This window comes from Calidris pugnax, unplaced genomic scaffold (assembly GCF_001431845.1).
Source record: "Calidris pugnax isolate Ruff unplaced genomic scaffold, ASM143184v1 scaffold20, whole genome shotgun sequence".
Taxonomy (NCBI): domain Eukaryota; kingdom Metazoa; phylum Chordata; class Aves; order Charadriiformes; family Scolopacidae; genus Calidris; species Calidris pugnax.
In genome coordinates this window covers 11806722-11828349 of record NW_015094510.1, presented here as the reverse complement: position 1 = coordinate 11828349, position 21628 = coordinate 11806722, and positions in this window count along the sequence as shown.

Below are 21628 nucleotides of genomic sequence, written 5' to 3'. Positions count from 1 at the left end.
GGCCTGCTGGAACTACCCTGGTTTAAAACTTGGCAGGGAGGAAAAAAAGGGCCACTGCATTATGTTATTTTCTGCTATTTTTGATTCCTGAGATCTTTCTGGAGCCTTTAAGTTTTGTGCAACTATCGTGTCTCCTGGAAAATTTTCCTGTCAGTCTAAATTGTCTTGCATTTGCTGTAAGCTCCCGAGGCTAATTGCTGCCTAGTGGTACACTTAGTCCTCAGCTCTCCCTGTCTCCGGGCTGTGGACTGAGAGCACGTGGGTGCAGATCCACCATGGCTGACTCTGAAAGTAACTGGGTTGTCCTTCTTGGGCTTATTTTTTCAGACACAGCACCAGGAGAGAAAGGTTGTGTTGTTTCCTGGACCAGCAGGTCTAGGGAAGCATTTTAGCCATTTTTTGCAAAGCTCAGGCTGTGCCTGTACCCTGCAGGCAGCTCAGGACCATGGGCACTGTGTGTCTGTGCACCAGGAATGCCAGGAGCATGTGTTTGGCTCCGCATGGGGCTAAGCCCCATACAAAATGGGTCAGCCCAGCTCTGCTATTAAATTTGACAGACCCCAGGGACCGAGCGCTGGCTCCGAGGAGCAGTGGCACAGCCTGGCTTGGGTCCATGGACCTCTTCTCTCCAAAACAAAGCAGCCTCGTGCGAACTGCCTATTTAGGAAAATCCAAGGTCTGTGCTAATCTCTTAAGGGTGCCTTAGGCATTGTGTGGGAGATGGTAAGTTGTTATGGGCCAAAACCTTACCAGGGAGCGTGCTAAGAATTAACCAGTACGGACAATTGAGGATCAGGTCTCAAGCCCTCACCCTGGCCATGGTTTATTTTCCCGTGCAGTCTGCTGGAACCAGGGAGGCTCCTGCAAAGCCCCCAGAGTTGTTTGCACTCTGCAGATGTGAGCTCACGCTTAGCAGGGCTTTGCAATGAGGTGAGCTTGCTCTGGCTGCATTTTGGGTGGACACGGTCTCATTCTGCCTCCGCTGAGAGCTGAAAGCAAGCCTTGTGACCATGTTAGTGTGCTGCTTTGACTGAATAAACTCTGCTGAGTTCCAGAGTTTATTACTTTTGGCTCAGGGCTGGGAAAATGTGTTATCAAAGCTTCATTTTGGCCATAAGTAAACTTGGTGTTGCATCCAATAACTGGGGTGAAAGTGCCACAGGAGGTACATACTGTGTATCCCAGTGCACCAGTTTGCTGGGATGCTGAAGCCTACCCAAGTTAACAAACTGTCCAGAATGCCTGCACCTCGGGGAAGGGTGCAGGGAGATACTCCAGGAACTTTGCAAGAGTCAGGCTGGAAGTGATGGGGCTCACTAGCTCTGGATCTGTGCCAGATTCTGGTCACCCAAGGACTCATGTGGAGGGTCTCCATGCTTTCTTCCCTGGTAACTGTATTTTCCAGGCTTTCTCTATGGCTTCCGGTATTTTAAATTCTAATTTTTCTGAAAACAGAGAATAAACTAGGTATGTTTGTCTGATAATATATAACAGTCAAATGGTTCTCATTCTGTATCTGAAATTCCCCAGTATCCTGCACAGATATGAACAGGACTGTAGCCTTTAAAAGAGAAATTTCTGAGGAAGTGCTGTTGGATACACTTATTTGCAGTAGCTTTTACATTAAATGTGCTTCAGGTTGATGTCAGATGACCTTGCAACTCCAAAATACTATATGTTACTGTACAACATGACTTTACATTTCATGCCTATTTTCTATGATTTTTTTTAAACTGTATTTTGTATTGCTTTTAGTTGCGGTCTTTAAAGAAGAGTAAGGTCTCAGAAGGGGAAGCTACAGGTATCAAATTGTGTCTGGAGTGTGAGTTTGGGTTTGCCTGGAATGGCAGCACACGGAAACAGGACTACATGAATATCTACTGAAGTGTAAACATGCACACTGCTCACATGCCACTCTGAACTCAGATTTGCTTGGGAATGCAAATCTCTTTTGTTTAAAATAGAACATTCTACTTTTAGGAAACTGTCTAATTGAAACAAGTTTCTGCATCACAGCTGATCTACAGCAAACAAAGACAAAATTCTTCAAAAGAGATTCTGAAAAAAAAAGAAAGAAAAGGATATCTCTTAATTTCTAGGATGTGAAGATACAAATTCTTTCAGAAGTGAGAGAGTGAATGAGGGAAGTTGTAGCTACTGTGCTGCTGGGTGTAATTAGTTTCCAGATTATATCACTTTTGATAATTAGATCTACATGAAACCTCCAGTCAAAAACTTCGCAAGCATTTCTCGTACATCAGCCTGGATGTGCAATAGTTGGAGTGATAGATCTACTGGATAGATCTAGGCTAGTAGATGCTTTGGGAAACACCTTCATCTTTCTTTTAAGCTGGCAGATGGTTTAAGTCCAGGCTGGACCGCCTGCTGTTGTTTTCAATGAAGGAGTGTTACCTTTTTGGATTCATGAAAGGCTCTCAATCAAAGCTAAAATGGCAGGCCAGTGCGGTGAATCAATAAAATCTCTACTTTCAGCTGGAGTGTCGGATAGTAATTCTTCTCGTGTCACTGCCTGGTTAAACAGTCATACTCCCACTAAAAGCCCTATAAGACATAATAGATTCATGTGGCGTTAGTCTATTGTACTGCATTTACCCAGAAAAAGGGAGAGAGGTTACTGTTTCACTAAAACAAACCAGACACTGATGCATTGTGTATCAAAATGTATTCACCCATTTCACTCTGCCTCATTAGAGCAGGGGGAGCTTGTTTTCTATACCGCTTGTGGAGCAGTGTTAAGATGTCTGACATATTCATTGCAAATCCTAGTTTAATGATGACTTAGACATCAAATCCCAAATGATTTTACATGCTGGCTTTCTGGTTTCCCATTACAGCCCATAGCCATGTGCTTTCTGTTTATTAAACTACAATAAAGATGTACAAACTGGATGTATTAGAACGTTTTCCAAGAGGCTTTAGAATGAATCAGCGGGCTCTGCAGAGCAATTATCCAACTGTATCATTTCTAATTGCAGGAAATTAACTTGCTGCATCTGATTTGATGTATTAAATTTCCTTGTATGTCATATTTTAGTAGAAAATGTTTATAGGACAAAGAGGTTTCATTCAAAACGAATCTAAAAGTCCTCAAATGTTACATATCAAGGCTCAGAGCGTGCAAGAAAGCATGCCTGCTTTGTGCCCTGCAGCTGGAAGCTGGTGGCCCTAAACCAGTCTTATTCAGATGCAGACGAGTTCCCCAGCCCTCAGAGATTCCCCAGTTGCATGTATCAGCCATGGAAAGCCTTCCCCTATTCACTCCCCAAGACTGACCTTGTATCAGAGAACTGGATTCGCAAAATGCATGCAAGAGGTCTGAGTTAAAGCTCCGGTTTGGAGCCCTCTTGTGTGCTACATTGCACTCTTCTGGGACAATCAGAAGTTAGATGCGAAGTTAGTTTCAAGTTAGACCCAAAGAGCCAAAGGCAAAACAGTTAGTGTCTTAGAGAGGAAAGGTTCATGTTCCAAACTGTATTTACCTTCCTTGTGGAAGACACCTGTTCAAGCAGTGGAAGTTTTGCTTCCTAGTACTCACATGGTGCTCACACATCTGCCACATCTACCTACATATCTTTATGCATATTACTCATGGGAATAATTTATTATTTTGAAGAAAATCCTTAAGCGAGTCTTTTCATTCCTTATTTTGAAGAGAACCAGATTACTTTTCCTAGTATACTTAGCAGTGCAGCTTGCTAACATTGTAATTCAGGGGTGATGTGCAGGATTTTTATATTTAATGAGACCCACATACCACATTATCTCACCATCTGCGTAGATCCGGGAATGGCTGTGGAAAGTTCCCATTAGTCATATTAACATCCATCATGCCTTCAGCTCACTGTGAGGATACAACCATGGAAACATTTCTTTCACCATGGAGGTTATTTTCCTTTGAAATTCCACTGAACTTTGTATCTTGGGCAAACTTAAATATCCCTCTCTGCTACTTGGCCAGGTATGACCCTGGCTACTAAACAAGGGCAGACTGCAAAATATCAAGGGTCCCCTCCTCCACCTCTCTGAAGCAAACCTCAGCAGATGTAGACAAGATTTTAATAGCTACAAAAAGAGAAATGCATGACAACCTCATTAAGGGAACTATAATAGGCTGTCAGAATATCTCCAAGAGGACAATATATCAATGTCTGGTTTGTTGCAGCATTGCTAACTATGGTAGTTTGCCCCTCTCATAATCTTTCATTCATCTTCTATTGGTCTGATTTCCAATAATACTTCACCACCACATGCATCCACTCTCTCTTTCAGCTGCCTCACAATTGCTGACATAACTCTTTAAGTACAGAAGAATTGGGGCTGGTAAGTGACAGTAATAAAAAAGCAGTTAGTGGTCCACCCCACTGCTAGCCCTGATACGGTACATTAGAAGGGTTTTCATTTTCTTCCCCTCTCTACCATCCTGAGGACCATTTTGTCCCATCCCAACATCTGCAGGAGGTCAAGGTCCAAGAGCACAGGGATTTTACACCATCTGCCACCAAAAAAAAAAAAAAAAAAGATTTTCTCAAGCTACAGCTGTAGCCTTTTAAGGCCAGATAGTGAGTGGACCCTGCGGTGTTAACAAGAGCAGGACAAATAACTAGAGACAAGCAACCTCTGCACGGAGGGGTGTGTGAGGTGTGTGAGAGACCCCAGCAAAGGAGGTGGGACTCTGGCGCCTTCCTGAGCTGATGGGCAGAACTGGTTGATTGGAGAGGGAAATGCATGTATCAGCATCTTCGAGGCTCCCAATCATCTTAAAATTTTGCTTCCAATACATGCTTCTTATGTTTGTCTTTTATTATTTAACATGTTCAAAGCAAATGAGTCACATAAGAGCCAGGGCCCCATTGTCCTAATTCCCCAAGAGACCCAATAGCCACCCTGAAGGAATTGTCCTGTCATGAAGAGCTATTAAGGAAAGAATGTGGTAACAGCAGCGTTAAATTACCAGATGAGTAGTATAAATATTCTCCTGCTTTTTCTCAGGGATTTTGAAAAATTTTATGTATACAAATTCATTCATCAGAAAGGTGTCTGTATTGTTTTCTCTTTATAACCCATCTCCAAAAAAAAAAAAAAAAAAAAAAGGAGGGAGAGGAAGGCCCTAAACATTGCTCTCAAGAGCTATTTAAAGTTATTTATCGCTGTAATGGCAAACCAATCATTATTAATTGTACCAGACCATTGTCTTTCATGTACACCGCAAGGCCGTGAGACATTATTAAAATAGATTTAAACCACTGCAGCTGGAGTTCTCCCCACCTTCCCCTTTCACCTTCTCCGACCCTTTGGGAAGATGAAATGGAGTCAAGCGATTTTGTTCCTTTTCTTTCACGGTGGAGCCGGCTTCCCTGTTCTGTTGGGGATCCAGCATTCCTCCAAACTAGAAGCGGTCCATAAGGGTCACGAGCCATCTCACACGAGGCTGTGACATCTGCTGAAACTGCTTCTGAAGCTGTTTCTGCTGTGAGCAAAAACTCACACCAGAGACCCCATAAGATTGCTTCCTCCTGTATATTTAAAGATTTTCTTTCCCCGCCTGCCTAGGAACCATCAGTCCCAGTCAAAAAGCAAGAGAACAACAGTGGACTTCCAGACTTTTCTGTTCATGAGTCAGTAAACAGCACTGTTGCTGAACCTGATTTTGTACATCTTAAGCAGCTGTGGTTACAATAATAGGTGTTGAATGAAATGTGCCAATTGCAGAAAATTGTCAACGCATTATTGTGGCTAACAACTGAGATACGAATGTTTCAGTCAGAGCAAGAGGCAATTTTGTAAACAAGGAGCATTCCTAGGGGTATTGTGATAGTTAAGACCAGTATGAAGTAGACCTGAAATAATTGTAGTGACAAAGGCTACAGCTCTGCTCCAGCTGGAGTTGATGACAACCCTCCACCTGATTTCCATAGGGGCAGGATCATGCCCTATGGGGAAACACACCTAGCACCAGCCTGTGCTCTGCAGCTTTACTCACACGTGCCCAGGTATCACCTGGAGTTCAGGTCAGACAATTTAAACTAGCTGATTAGGTGGCCCAGTGCCCGTGTGGATGCTGCATTCCCTCTACTGGTCCAAACACACTTCCAGCAGCAATCCCCCACTGCTCGCTGGCTGTGACAGCTCTGGGCACAGATCTGAACTCTGCTGCCCAGTAATCCCAGTGACCAGACGCTGCCTGACCTACTTTTAAACTCTCCAGTGTTGTTTTAGAGATGCCTCTGCTCTTGGCTTTGCTGATATTCGTGAGCACATGTGCAGGGCTCCCCCGAAAGCTACTCTCACACTTGTGGCCTTGTGGAGGCAGAGGAGACTGGGCTGTGTTTAGGCCGGGAGGGTGAGGAGGAGGATGGGAGGAATGGGACCATGAAAGCTTTGAGTCACCCCGAGGTTGAAGATGCCTGTGGGGAGATGGCAGATAGGAGAAGCTGAGAAAAGCCAGGCAGGAGGAAGGAGCGGGGGCAGTCGTGAGAACAGAGAAGGCCAACACAAAGCTTTAGTGCTGCCTGCACACTGTTTGACACAATTAGAGAGACATTAATCTTTATCTTCTGAAGGTTTATAGTCTCCTTGGTGCACCATAGAGCTGAAGAACGTTGGTCCAGAATGGGGACAAAGGACGGCATGGGATTAGTCAAGGGCACAGTGTCTTATGCAGGGCCTCCACAGTCACCCTAGGAAGTGGCAGACGCTTGGACTTTTCGAAGCACAAACCAGCAAGGAGCTTATTGAGGGTAGAGAGAGAGGGAACAGAAAACAAACCGAGGCCTGGCAGCTCTTTGCGGTTCAGCTGGAATAAAAAAATACTAAGGAAAAAAAAATTAAATCATGTCTGTTACCTCAGAGCCCTTCTCCTTCTGTGTGGCCTTTCTTAAGAGAGTGACTGTATGTGTAATGATGAGGTAAGGAAGCTGAAAGATTACTGGTTTATGATGAATCATGTACTTCCTGTTATTAAATAAAAAAGAATAGAGTGGAATGAACAGCCTTAAGTCACTACAAAGAACAAGCTTTCAAGTAGGGCAGGCAAAAAAGGAATTTCTAGTTGCAAATTTCCATGAATAACAACCAAGAAGTGCCTTGCGCTAGGACTGATGCTTCAGCATTCATCCATAGCCTATGAAAAATTTAAAATCATCTTGGCCAGCAACCCAGTAACTGGTCATTTGTATTCCATGAGTTGCAGAGCAACCCCAAAAGTAAACAGGTAAATGCTGTTTGCTTTGTTTTTCCTCATGCAAGCCCAAAATAGATTATTTGCACATTAGAAAGTCTGCAGCTGGTGCTTGTCACAAAGTGATTCGTGTTTCAGTGTTTGAGCACACGGGTTCCTCCGCCCAGATGTGCATCTCCAGCCTGTGCTGCCGTTTGGGGAGTGCTCTCAGCAGTGATGGCTTTCAGGCACCCCTTCTCTCAGGTCTGTTTTTCCACTGCATCATGACCGGTTGCAGCAGGAGATCCTGAAGCTCCCCAAAGGTAGGACAACTGTCCCTGTCACCAGGAAAAGTCCTCTGACACATGTGGCTTCCAAGATTCTGCTAGAGAGAGCTGGCAGAGGCATCAAATCCTGGCAGATGGACAAGCAGATCCTGAGATGTACCTGGGCGGTGGGGTGTGAGAGAAGAAACAGTGGGAAGTTGCCCCTGTGGTCTCACAGTTCCCAGAGAGCAAAGCTGGTCTCCCACAAAGTAGACATTACTGTCCCACAAGGCAGCAAACACACCAGGGAGTGACTTGATACAGATCAATGCGTCCTTTTCTGGCAGAACTCAAACTGAGGTCACGAGCTCTGATAAAGACCGCATGTGCCTTTTCTAGTGAAACGGCAATTTCAACCGGTCTGCATCAGCAGAAATACTTCTGCCCTCTGAGGCAGGAGTGAAAGCACAATATTTCCAGTGGTATGCTTAAGGGAAGACAGGTTTGGGATTACAGCCATCCTATTAACAAAAAATTGGCGCCCTTCCCTGCACTGCCTCGTCCTTCCCTGTACAGATGACTTTGTCCTTCCCCTCACCTTTCTGCACCCGCTCTCCCCTTCTAGTGATCCACTTGCCTTGGAAAATCCTGCCTATGCTACGGGTTCTCTCCAGGTTGTTTACAGAGGAATTTAGGCTGTGGTGTCATGGAACATGCAACATGCTTATGCAGCAACTTGCTGTTGGCCAAAGGGTGAGGTTTCTTTTGCTCCTCTGCTCTCGTGCCTGGTTCCCTGCTGCCTACTCCTGTTTGTCGGACTCTTCCCGTCGCCAATTTAAATCACTCAAATTATCAAAATCTCTGCATTTCTTTTGGGTTTGTTTTCTGCCATTTTCATGAGTTGGCTCAGCTTCTGCAGGGACCCTTTAAATGACAAGCCAGGTAAGCGAACAGGGACCTTTTATACAGGGCTGAGCAGTCACAATAACTGCCCCAGCCTTCTAAAAATTATTTTGAACGAAGATGACTGCAAAAACTCATTTGCCAGGGTGCTGAAAAACTGTCAGTCATTGCGGAGGCCCCTTCTGTTCTTGTGCTGGTGCTATGGGAGATGCTTCATGCAGTGAGTTCCCAGGCCTTGGCACTGAGGGCAGGCAGTTTTACTCACACCATTTACAGGGATCACAAAATGAAAGGCATCGGAAGAGATATCTGTTCCTTTTATAGAACTATACACACACCTGGACAGATGATGGCTTGGTGAATGGCTGCTAAAAGATGTTATGGAATAAAATGGAGATGAGTGTTTTCAGCCCAGGCACCTGGCAGAAATAATGTGTGTGATGTGGGAAATAAATGGCATCCCCTCAGATCGTGTGCAGTAGAGGTGGATGTGGGCTCATTGTTTTCATGCACAAAAGGACCAGCAGTTACATCTGAGCTGAGTAAAAGACACTGGGATGAAAAGCTTGACATCCAGCCAGTCAAAAAATCTAACTATTCAGGAAAGAATCCATCTCTGTAGCATGCACATACATAGGTGGATATAGCGGTCCTTCTTCTGCAGTGTGAACATGAAGAGATCTTAGATGTTTATTTCGTAACATTTTTTCCCAAACTAAATTGCAACCTACCTTCTTTCCTTTTGGGCAGTTCGGTTTCCCTGATTCCTTCATGTGCACTTTTAGTTCAAACAAAGGTAGACAATAATGTCTTTGAGATGACAAGCAGGGATGTATATCTGGGATGAGATTGGACCTTGTTGCTTCCTGGAGTGTCTGAGCAGGTGGTACCTTATTGGGCAGTCTGAAGAGGTTGCTCTGACTCAGGTAGGACTCTCTGCATCATGCTGTGGGTCTCTCCAAGGAACAAGAGCTTCAAAAAGCCGCAAATATGGTCTGTAGTTCTATCCTGTCCTATGTTGTTTGCCTCATTTATCCAAGACACAGCACAAACCCTTATTTTTAGATGTGTTAAAATGCTGTAGTTTAAAAAATAATTTCATTCCATTTGATCTGTCATTATAAAGATGAAACTGAGTTTTTCCATTTCAGGAACATTTTGTTCTCTTTTTAAGCTCAGTGTTTTACTAAAACTGAGAAGACACACCAAAGAGAGATCCGCAGACCTTGAGAGGAGATTCTTTGTGTGAAGTCATTAATATTGATTTTACCTGACACACCTGCAGTAAGAGAACAAAATTGTTCCGGTTGTATACAAGTAATCTCTATTGAAATCAGTCTTCTGGCCTGAATGGAACAATTACAAATCTAAGATGGAATAATTTCAATTTCTTTTGGTGTTTTTGCTGGTCAGCTGCATTATTTTATTTGGTGTTTATTTTTTGCAACTTTGATGCTCCTATAGAATCAGACCTCCCTCATTTGACATGGCATGAAGTGTGTTAAATATTTTCAACTTAAAGATTGTCAGCATTAGGAAAGTTTGCCGTTAATATGAGTATTTATTGCTCCTCACTAAAGACATAGTGTAATAAAGAAGCCTATTTTCTTCAGATACTAATTAGACAGGTACATAATTAAACATCTTAAATAATGAAATACATGCTCTGTAAAAGGCTAAAAATATCTGGCCATAAATTAGTCATTCAGCCTATATTAATAAATAAGTTCTGGATGTCAGCTCACAAAGATTTCCTTTCTGTAATTTGACCACCAGCATGTGCATTGCAAACACATCAGACTCCCCATCTAGACACTGCTCAGATGCATTTTTTTGGGCTCCTGGATCACTGGACCTTGCAGAGCTGGAGGGTTTTGTGTACGTATTGAGTCTGATCTGATTCTCGTACGTATATCTTGGCACATGGACTTAAACAGAAAGAGCATATAGCCATATATATAGTGGGCACTGGGAGGGAAATGGTACGTCGTGAGGCAGAACATACTCTTTGGCAGGAAGGTTTGGGGAGAGGTAGATTTGTGGTATAGTCACACACATCTGGGAATACACATGCAACATTTGTAAAATTTCATTTCCACCTACCTGAAAGAATGTCTGACGTCTGACAAGGTCTTTTTGCAGAGAGGTAGGGACACTGTGTCTGTAGAGGATACGTATGGGCCTATGTGGCAAACCTGACCTACTTTGGTGTCAGTGGGTCCAGGCTTTCACCCCCAAAGCCAACTGAGAGATCCTGGGGCTTGCCTGTCACGGGTGCCTTATGTTCCTGGGAAGCTAATCCCCTTCGCTGCTCCCTTCACCTTTGCAAAGTGAGGACTGTGTGTGCGTGTAACCTACCCAAACGAAGTGTGAGGACTCACTGTCTGATATTCATACTGGACCAGAAAGATTTTATGGTCCAAAAGAGTGCTAGTGGTTACTCTTAGCCAGGTTTCCTAAAGAAATTAGACTCACGAGATCCCACTGTCTGTATTTGCTTTACTGTTGTACTTCCTTTAATGACTGTTGAAACGTTCATTTGAAGCAAATTTTAAGCAGTAGAGGCTCTAGGACATTGTAGTCCTATGAGTCCTGTAAAAACAGGCATGTAAGCAGAGGAAAGACAATCAGATTGGTACTGCCACCAAAGGAAAACCTGCCATGACAGCACAGCCAAGTAGCAGGCACTAGAGAGTCCACTTAGCAAACAGACCACGGCCACTGGAGAAGCTGGGAACAAAGCTCACAGTTTATAAAACAAAGAACTCACGCAAACTGTGTAAGCACCCCTGCACAAGAAGGTACTTGTTTAATTTGCTTAACTTAAATGATAGGGAAAGGGCAAATTGGTTTTGGAAGAAAAAAACCCACCCCGCTTCTCCACTGGCCTTTTGCCCTTTTCTAAAGCCTTGCTCAAACTAAATCTTCGTGAAGGTTCTGAAATATTTAGTTACTGCCTTTCCTTTTCTTCGCATTTTTTTTCTTGTGTATTTCTGGACTCTGGCCAGAATGCGAAACAGATTGCTGAATACAGCGAAAAAAAGCTGTTCTCAAGGTACTTCCATGCCATCTGAAAGCTAGAAATGCTGTAAATCTTGAGCTAACCTGCTCTTGAAACCTTGAAACTTGCTGATGTTGCACTTCCCTAGTCTGTGCTACCAGGTATAACCGCTGACTGTTCTTGCATTAGCAGGTCCCACCTTACCAGGGCTGGTCTGCAGATACCAAGGTAACGCTGCTGTTCGGTGTGGTACCACACAACTGCGACACCATTCAGGACTGCTGCTTTGCAGTGTGCAATCCTAACATCAGCCACAGTCTCTGCTTTGTGGTCTGTGCTCTGCTGTTGCCTCTGTCTTTTTTATCCCTTGGTGTCTGTCTTAGAGCTGAAGTGGCGCTTGCCTGCAGGGTCTCACAAATTTGGCTGTGGGGAGAGGAGATGGATGTTGCCTCCTACTTCTCTGCATCCTATCTCAGAACAAAGAGGTGCAGTAGACAATCATAGGATGGTTCAGGTTGGAAGGGACTTTAAAGATCATCAAGTTCCAACTCCCCTGACACAGGCAGGGACACCTCCCACTAGACCAGGTTGCTCAAAGCCCCATCCGGCCTGGCCTTGAACACTTCCAGGGATGGGGCATTCACAACTTCTCCGGGCAACCTGTTCCAGTGTCTCACCACCCTCACAGGAAAGAATTTCTTCCTAATATCTAATCTCAGTCTCCCTCTTTCAGTTTAAAACTGTTACCCCTCATCCTACTGCTCCACTACCTGATAAAAAGTCCCTCCCCATCTCTCCTCTAGGCCCACTTTAGGTACTGGAAGAGTGCTATAAGGTCTCCCTGGAGCCTTCTCTTCTACAGGCTGAGAAGAAGAGCTGCTGCATGTGTGAAGCCAGTCCAGGATAATGCCTGTGTTAGCGGCATGCTGGGATGAGGGTTTTATAATCCCACAGAGAGGCATGGAACCTCCTGCAATGCCTCCTGTGATGCTATTTTTTGTAGCAGGCTCTATCACCATGTCCTAGGGACAGGTCTTTCCTTGCGTTGGACATCAGGATCAGCTGAAATTAGGTAGAAAGGATTGTTCAGCTCATAATGCCTGTCCCCTCAAACTCTCCTGACTTTGCCAATTCTGGTAATGTGTCGTGGTTTTATTACATTAGAGTATTTGGTAATATTGTATTTGGTTTTTTTATCAGTGTTTTGAAACTTCCAAATAGTACTGCCTAAAGAGTCCTGTTCACTTATTCCTTCTGGTTGTTTGGGACATCCTTGTCTTACTTTGATTTAAACGTTCAAGACGCAGGCTGTGCCTTTGCTAGGTTATTGCGATCCTCAAAATAACATATCCCTGATGACTGGCAGGATCTCAAGGAACTGCTGTAGCACAGGTAACGAACAAGGTTTTTATTAAAACTCCTGCAGCCAGGAAACCTTCTAGCCAGGTTTCAAGATCATGTCAACAAATGTAGTTTAGATAAGTCTCCAAAAGACTCATACCCCAAATGGACATATTTTCCATAATTAACGTACATTGAATTATTGATTTCTGTTTTCAGAGAGTAAAATCAAACCTAACAAAGGGAAAGAATGAATATTTTTGCATCCAGTTAATGAAACATAGTGAATTATTACAGAGTGCAGATTAATTCCAACCACGTTTGCTGTGGAAAATTCTAGTCCTTTTGTTCTGGGTTTTATTCTTCTGAAAAGTCAGCCTCGTAAGAGATAGGCTGTGCAGCCTTTACCCACACAGATAAGCTTGTATTCACACAAGAGCTCTGTTGCTTCGCAGACAACAGCCTGAGGAAGTAAGTCCTGCCACTTCTGCTGAGAATTTAGCAGATGTGTAAATGACAATAAACACAAATAAGGTCTACACTGTGTATCCATTTGGAGAGCCACTTGTTGATGTGAGTGTGTCAGCTGATCTCAGAGCAGCATGTGCACAAGAACAACTGCTCAGCAACAGGAGAACGGCTCTGGAAGGAAGGGCAAAAAATGTCACAGAAAACTGTAAAGAAACATTTCCCCTTTTTGATTGTGGAGGAGGCACAAACCATTTATTACATGTGGCAGCTGGCAAAGAGAAAGAGAGAGAAGAAAGGGCTGTTCAGACAACTTGAGAAAGCCACTCATGAAAAGTTGGGATTTAGTTATTCCATCTTGGGTTGATTGATACGTGTACCTTCACTGTATCTTCCTTATACCCACAGTCTCTTCATGGGCTGACTAAGCATCTGATATTATGATACTTGATTAATTCCATAATTATTGATGCCCTATTGATAAGGTACCTTGCACACAGACACTTCCTGCCCCCAGGAACAGTCTTTCTAGAGAAGCAGCCAAAGGACAGGATGGGGGCACTTTATTTCCCATGCTTTAGAGACAAGGAATTGGACATAATATAGATGAATTTGCTTTCCAAAAGTTACCGAAGAAAACTGTATCAGAGCCAGGAAATGGTTTTGTGTTTCTGGATTCCCAAGCTACAGCTTTAACTATTCCTTTCCCTCAGGTAAATGGAAACATTTATGAATTAGTGATGCCAGCGAGGTCCTACAGTGATGGGACACAGACCAGTGGGTGAATGGGTGTTTATAGATAGGGCATAAACCTAAACTATACGTGTAACTGTATGATCTCTGACTATCAATCAAAATTGCTTTCTTTCTGCCAAGGAAAGACATATGCCCACTTATTAGAGTATTTTAGTAAGTATGGCTTGAAAAGTTACTTCTCACCTGTTAAGGATATGTGTTAAGATCTACAATCCAATCCTGTATCACTTCGGGTTCAAATAAAGCTGGGTGAATTATATGAATTCAGATGAATACTCAAGTTCATGACAGTAAAATTTGTTACTTACCGTTCCCTGTCCCTGAACTTTCAGAGCAGAAGCATTCCTACATTCCAGGGGAGGGAGAAGACAACGGGGATGTTCTCATCACATAATTTTCAGAGGCTGGACCAAAAAAAAAAAGAAAAAGAAAAGAAAAGAAAAAAAAAAAGAGAGCACTCATGCCAAGCATACATCAAATTTTCACATAATTTCTATAAATGAGTTGCATTAGAAGACTCAACAGTTGAAATTATGCAAAATCAATATGCTGTCATCCATGGATATGAGCACGTCTCAAGGGCAGTTTCATTTCTACAGAGAGAGGTGATGGTAGTTGTGAAATGTATGTTGAGGGTTGGAATTAACCCAGAAGCCCATATGTTGTGCATATGAATAGAACAGAAGCCCGGTAGGTGAATGATCTACATAGGGATAATCAAATCTAGGGGAACTTGATAGCCATGAATCTACATCTAGCCTTTTTTTAATTTTTTTTTTTTTTAACAGACTAGCATCATACCAATTAGAGGACCATCACAAACAGAATTGCTTTTACCAAGTTACAGTGAAAAACCTGGGGTTTTGATCTATTTCATCCAACCATCCCACTGTACTTGATTTCACTGTCAATATGTGCCATGGCAAATATGATTTCCATTTCCAAGTGTTGTACTGTATTCCATGTGGTAGGGAGATCCTGATCTGGTGTTTTTGTTTAAAAACCACAACGTATTCAGAGGAATTGAATTCTCACAGGCACGGCATGACTAGGAAAATGGCTGGCTCATCCTCTGTTGTAAATATGTGTCACTGTTCCCTGTCGCTCACAGGGAAATACAAGTTCGTAATGACAACAGAGTTGGAATACATGGCACTTACTCACCATTTGCATTTCCAGCCAATGGAACAACACTTTTTTGAATCTCAAACTCAAACAAATCTGCCTTTTAACATACTGGTCTCCTTTTATTTGTGCAAAGCCTTTTTTTCTTTCTCCTGAAAAACCCCACACCCCAACAACCATTGCTTGAAAATATCTTAAATAACATTGGATTTACTTATTGGAGTGTTATGTGGGAGCACTGAGATTTATTTCAGTTTCATTCCTGTCATTTCTTAAAAGAAAACAATGGAAACAGAAAACATGACATCGGAGAGTACAAGGTTCTGGCAGCTTGGCATCTCTTTCATACTGTCATGGAAAGCAACTATAATGCCAAATATTTTCTGTTTTTTTCTGAGCATCTTTCTTATATATCAGAGGTAAAAAAAAGATATTGGAATGAGATGGTAAGGCTGGATTATGATGGAAAGGAATTTGGTACATTCATGAGTTTGAGTATGTTTGGATAAATGAACCTGGAGTTTGTATATCGGGAATTTGGTAGGAAGCAGCAAAGAAAAGGGCAATGTTCTTGATCATTTTGCCTCATCTGCTCCATAAGAGTGTTTTTTAAGGAAAATGAGGATCCAACGTATGCTTTGATCTCAGTGAATAATTGCCAGGTTTGTGAAAATTGGGGTGACAGCATTTTGTACAGTGATGATGCTGTTTTTATGTGTTTTTTGCAAAAGTAAAGTTAATGGGGGAGGTCAGCTTTGTCCCATAAAAAATACCATGTTAAACCATGACTCTGGTAGTCAGTGGATGGACTTTTCCTTCTATTTTAAGTAAATTCTAATTGGTTGCCCTTTAACATGCATGAGATTTTTTTGTTCATATGAGCTTGTAGCTTTCTTGAACAGGAGTTTTGCATGCCGTGGTTGCGGGTTGAAGCCACCTTCTTTCTGCTTTTCCCCTCCTTCAGACCATAAAAGATTTCCACCCAAGGCAGGGTGCAGCACCACCAGTCCACTTGCACACCCACCATCCGACCCCGGGAGTTAAAAGTCCAGAGAACTTGCTTTTGCGTCCACTTCTCATTTCTGACTGTTGCACGATTCTTGGCCCTCTTTCCTAGGGCTCTGCCCATTACCCTGGTGCAGGATGGGGTTGTGCACATCTTCTCATGCTGTGGGCAGCAGAGTAGCCCTCCCATTGAGCAAGAACTTGGTGTCTTTGCTTTCCATCCCTTTTTTCTTTTTGGCACAATATAAAGTTGAAGGCGATTCAAGCCTGCTATAGCTTGATGTTTGCTGATTGAGAACGGACCTGGTTGAACCTGAAGCTCAGGCTCTAAAGTTTAGGTGTAACAATAACCAATAACCAAGACCTGGAGCATTTGAGAGAGGTTCAAGTTCTGACCAAGACATACAGAGAAATGAGTGAAAGCAGTCATTCTTCAGGTCGTTGTGGGATGCTCACAGAAGCATCATACAATTTTTCGAAGGCGATCAGAATCACAGGCAGGAACTTCCAATCCAAGTCAGCAGCGCAGCTATACTCACACGCCTTTTGGGTCAGTGGCTAGTACCACCATTGTTGGAGCTAACTAGTGCTGGGAGGGTCAAACAAAACTCACTCATAGGATAAATTCCTTCTTATTTCTATCCATATCGGTACATTTTTAGCCTGTCCCCTGAACCAAGAGTGATTTTCTCCCTCTTTCCTAATTCTACCTATTGTAATTGGAGAAGCTGGTACTATTCAGACAAGTCTTGGATCTTTTAAAAATCAGTAAACTACTGTCCTCCAAGATGTCTTTGACAGCTGTCTTCTGATATGCAGTGCCTGTTTTTGTTATGGGAAGGATTAATGCACAATTTATATTTCCCTATACCCTTTGCTGTTGTGTATTTCTATATGGTGTCATTTCTTATTCATTTCCTCCCTGAATTGGACTTCCCTCATATTTTCTACTTGCTTTATATAGCGTTTTCTCCACTTTAAACACTCTTACTGATACAGCAAAGCACTGACAGCATTGCACAAGATTCCTGTGAGACCTCATCTGGAGTACCTTGTGTAACTTCTGATTGGGAACTGACAGATTCTTGCACAGCTAATTGGGGAAAGGAAAGATTATCATATGAGAGAAAAAATAGAAGATCCTGGCTTGTTTAGCTCCACAAACTGAAGGCTGAGAGGGGTTATAAGTGCTTGTCTGTGCATCAGGGGGTTAAACACCAGCAAGGAATTAAGATCTTTTTATGCAAAGGCTGATGTTGACATAAGAACCACATGGGTATAGGCTTGTTATGGATCTATTAAGCCTTGGAGTTATGAGGATGTCCCTAATGGTTACAGCAGTGAGGTTCTGAGGTCTTCCCATCAGGGTGGGGAAGGACTAACTGCTTCCAGGATGGAACTTGATAGTGTTATAGAGAAAGAAAGCATGATGCGATGCCTGAAGCAGTAAAGGACCAAAGTCAGTGAATTTAGAGGTTAATTCCAGTCTCTCTATCTGGCGGTCCCAGATCCAGACTGTAAGTCTGGATTTCTAGAAGAGACTTAAGTGTTTGTCTCCTGTTATATCCCATAGAGAATGGAGAACAATCCAGCTCAGACAAAAGTAGATACCAGCATTTGATCAGTCTCCACTAACTGTAATGAATAGACACCTACCTTTAGAGATGTCAATTTAAATATTAGCCCTAGAATCTCATTGTACTCTGAGTTAATTAACTTCATAAGTCACAGGGGCTTGACTCAGCCGGCTAAGGCATGGTGTCTGTGCCATCTGAGAGGCCCTAAGGCTAGTAACAAATTCGCAGAGACAGGCAGATACGGCACAGGACCTGCAGAAGACCTGCTTTCTTCTGAAGGAGCAGTCGGGGTCTCAACAGAGATGAGGGCATCTTAGAAAGCACGAGGTGCCTATATTCAGGCAACTGAATTGGACCTCAAACAGTGGGGACGATGAATTGGAAGTCAAAACCTCGATAGCATTTTCTCCTCTCCTTGTCTCCTCTCTTCTTTTTCTGATTTTCTTCTGTATTTATCTTACTTGGCTTCAGCAGTTATGTACAGCAGAACAGACTCCAGAATCTTGAAAAGCAAACAGAATTATGCATATTTAAGCTAAAAAGAAATCAACTGAGAGTGCAACTTTGCTTCCCAAGTAAAGGCTTCCATGTGCACTGGGCACGTGAATTCCCTTTGTACAGCCCCAGTCCTTCTGCTGATTTTTCATTAATGTTCCCAGCACAGTAAACTGAGCAGTTTAAGATTTACTACCAGGCTTCTCAATGACACCAGCTAGTTTCTTCTTAGCCAGCAGAAGTCTTTTCATAATGTAGGGCAAGAAAGAACTTTAAGGAAGGGCAAACAGCACCAAAAGGTAGAGCGCTGGTTCGCCGCAGGATCCCTGTTGCCAACCATTATTAATATGCTCATTTCTGGATTTGTCTTTGGGGCTTTCCTTGCACAGTGACGTTAAAAGTCTTGGCAGATGTTAAAAGTAAACACATTCTGCAGTGTTCGTCTCCTGTGTGTAGGGAAGGAAGGTGTGACTGATCACCGCCTTGCAACCCCTTGATAAAAACAATCAGTGTTACCGAGGCACGTGGAAGGAAAGAAATGCAAACCAGACTGTAGCGAGGGCTTCTTGAGGGAGTAAGAAGGGTAGGAGAATAAGACAGAAGATTTAAGAAGAGACAAGAGATTATGCAAATATGAGCTGTGAATAACATTCTGGCAGTACAACCCCTCCAGAGATAACTTGCCACCTGCATTTCTCTAACAGGCACCTCCAAGTCAGTGAGAGAAATGGAGCAGCTTTTGAACAAAAAGGCAAGGGGAAGAAAGAAAAATCAGACTAAGTGCTCTTTAATTCTAGCCACGTTAAACTCTAAATGCTGCCAAAAAGCTGGTAATAAAATTTAATTCTTTCTGAGGACATGACGATCAGTCATCCGACGAAGAATCAAAGTCTCCTGGGAGTGTTTCTTCCATCGTGGGGCTTGAGTAGACTTGACCCTCTCAGCATTTCATATTTCATAATTGAACTCAATGTCCCTCACACTTTTAACATCTTCCTAGATTAAAAAAGAGCATTAATCACTCTCGCCTCGGAGCAGTGCTGAAGAGGGAAGTAGGACACCAGGCGCAGCTTCAGAGAGGCCCTGGGGGATCAAGGTGATCGGTGTCTCGGTGCGTGTGTTAGCACGTGTTTGTGTCTGTGTCACAAATAAACAAAAAACTCCCTGCAGGCGCATTACAGACCCCAATACATTGCTCCAATATAAATGATCTACCACCACCTTAATAGTTTCACTCCAGAGATGGTGGCATACAATTGAGCACTGCGCTTCTGCGGCTTATCTCTGGAGAAGTGAAAAAAAATAATAAAATAAAATCCCTTTTTAACTGGGTGCTTTGTTATGATTTATACATTTCTTTTTTGAATAGCTGGGGTTTATCTTCTTCAGCTGCAGGAACTTTGAGCAAATGATAAACGAAAACATCAACCCAGAGCCTGCACTAATGCCTGACACAAACATGTCACTCGATATTTAAGTATTTATTTATTCATTTATGTTTTTGTAGTCTCTTCTTAGGCGCAGAACCTTTGTATTTATTATAATAATGGTGACAAAATGTGGGAATGGGGCGGGAGGGGGGAGAGAGGGGGGAAGAGAAGAACGAACATAAATGCAAGGATAAAACACAAAAGCTGCGGCACCAGAGACGGAGGAATGGTCCTCATAGAGCTGGGGCGGTCGCTCCTTCTCTTTGTTTTTTGCTTTGACTGAGGAAAACCCAGTTGGGGAGCAGGCTGCCCCCCTCGTTTTGAGGCTAGCAAGGCCTAGAGGGCATTTTGGGGCTCGGCCAGGAGGAGTGGCTGAGGGAGAGTGGGGTCAGAGGAGCCTGAAGGGCCCTGGGGGCAGCTTGAGGCCTCCAAGAGGACTATGGTGGGGCCAAAGCCCAGGAGGGACCCGGCCGGCCATGGGGTTGCCCCCGGCCCGGTGGCGGGGTGGTCCTGCCACCAGCAGGGCTACAAATTGCCGTGGCTGCGGGCCCGTGATGGAGAGCGGGGAGGTGTTGGGAAGGGTGGTGGTGGTGGTGGTGGTGGGGGTCCCCTTCCGCTTGGTCGATCCGCAGGGAGAGCCACGGGGCTGGGGGGAGCAGTGGAGCGAGAAGGGGACAAAAGCGGTGGCTGGGGCTGGCTGCCGGGAGAGGGGTGCCTGGCTGAAATCCTTCACAGCGCCAGGACACAAAAACTCTTAAATCTTCATTGGAAAGTCATTAGAAATCTGTCGGAGGGGCCGGGTGCAGATTGCCAGGGGAGGGGACTCAAAAAAGCCCCTCCGGGCTCCACAATACCTGAAATGAAGTGGAAGGGATGGGGTGGGTCTGGGAAGCAGATTTCCTGCCATAACTAAAGCCCCCCTTTCAGCCTGCTTTGCAACAGTTTTACGATGTGTTAGAATTTACATTCACGTGTTGTTAACCATTCTGCGGCGCAATGAAACGTTTTATCTGTCTGACCTCAACCTTTGCCATATGCTGGTGCAAACTGTTCAGCTTAAGCCTGGGTGAGTTTAAGAAAAGGAGGCAAGCAGATTTCCTGCCATAACTAAAGCCCCCCTTTCAGCCTGCTTTGCAACAGTTTTACGATGTGTTAGAATTTACATTCACGTGTTGTTAACCATTCTGCGGCGCAATGAAACGTTTTATCTGTCTGACCTCAACCTTTGCCATATGCTGGTGCAAACTGTTCAGCTTAAGCCTGGGCGAGTTTAAGAAAAGGAGGAAAAAAAAAAAAAAAGAGGGGGAGAAAAAGGAGGGTCCGAAAAGCACATTGCTGGGTAGGCTCTGTTGTTGCTCTTGATAGCTGCCTTCCTCTCCATTTTCCATGGAAACCTTTTGAAAGCTAATACAAAAAAAAAAAAAAAAAAAAAAGCAAAAAAAAGGGAAAAAGAAAAAGATCCATGCAGATAAATGAATAGGGGCTCAGAACATGGCAGCTCTTCACTAATTGTCCACTTTACATATGCTCCTTCATGTCTGGTGATTCCTTTTGTATTGTGGAGAGACAGCAATGAAACTTCATTATACTGTGTTAAGGAGAGGCGTATGGAATGCGTTTGCAATTGATTGGAATGAGTTTTATAAGGTTTTTATTTATTTTATCCTAATTTCCTGATTGCTTTCTCAGACCAGTTCGTTTGAAAGAGTAGGAGATGGGGATTATGGAAGGAGTGCTAATTTCGTGATACAAGCTGGTAATTCATAATGAAAGACCCCATTTTGTTCTTTTGAAGATATGCCTGGTTAACTTGGAAATTCCACCCTGTTTCTCTTAGGGATCTGCACTATGGCATTGCCCCAGTCCTGCTATTCAGTTCCTCTGAAGCTATGGTTATGGACCTGTCTCTGCATTTTGCCTGTGGTGTCTAGATGTGGTTAAGTGTTTCTAACCTTGCGTTTTGGGTCAACTAAGCAACCCAGACTGCACTTCCTAATATCTTGTGTGATGGATTTTCATGGAAATTTCGTTATTCCTGTACTGAGAAACATCAGTTTTTCTTCATCCCACAGGTGCCTCTGGAG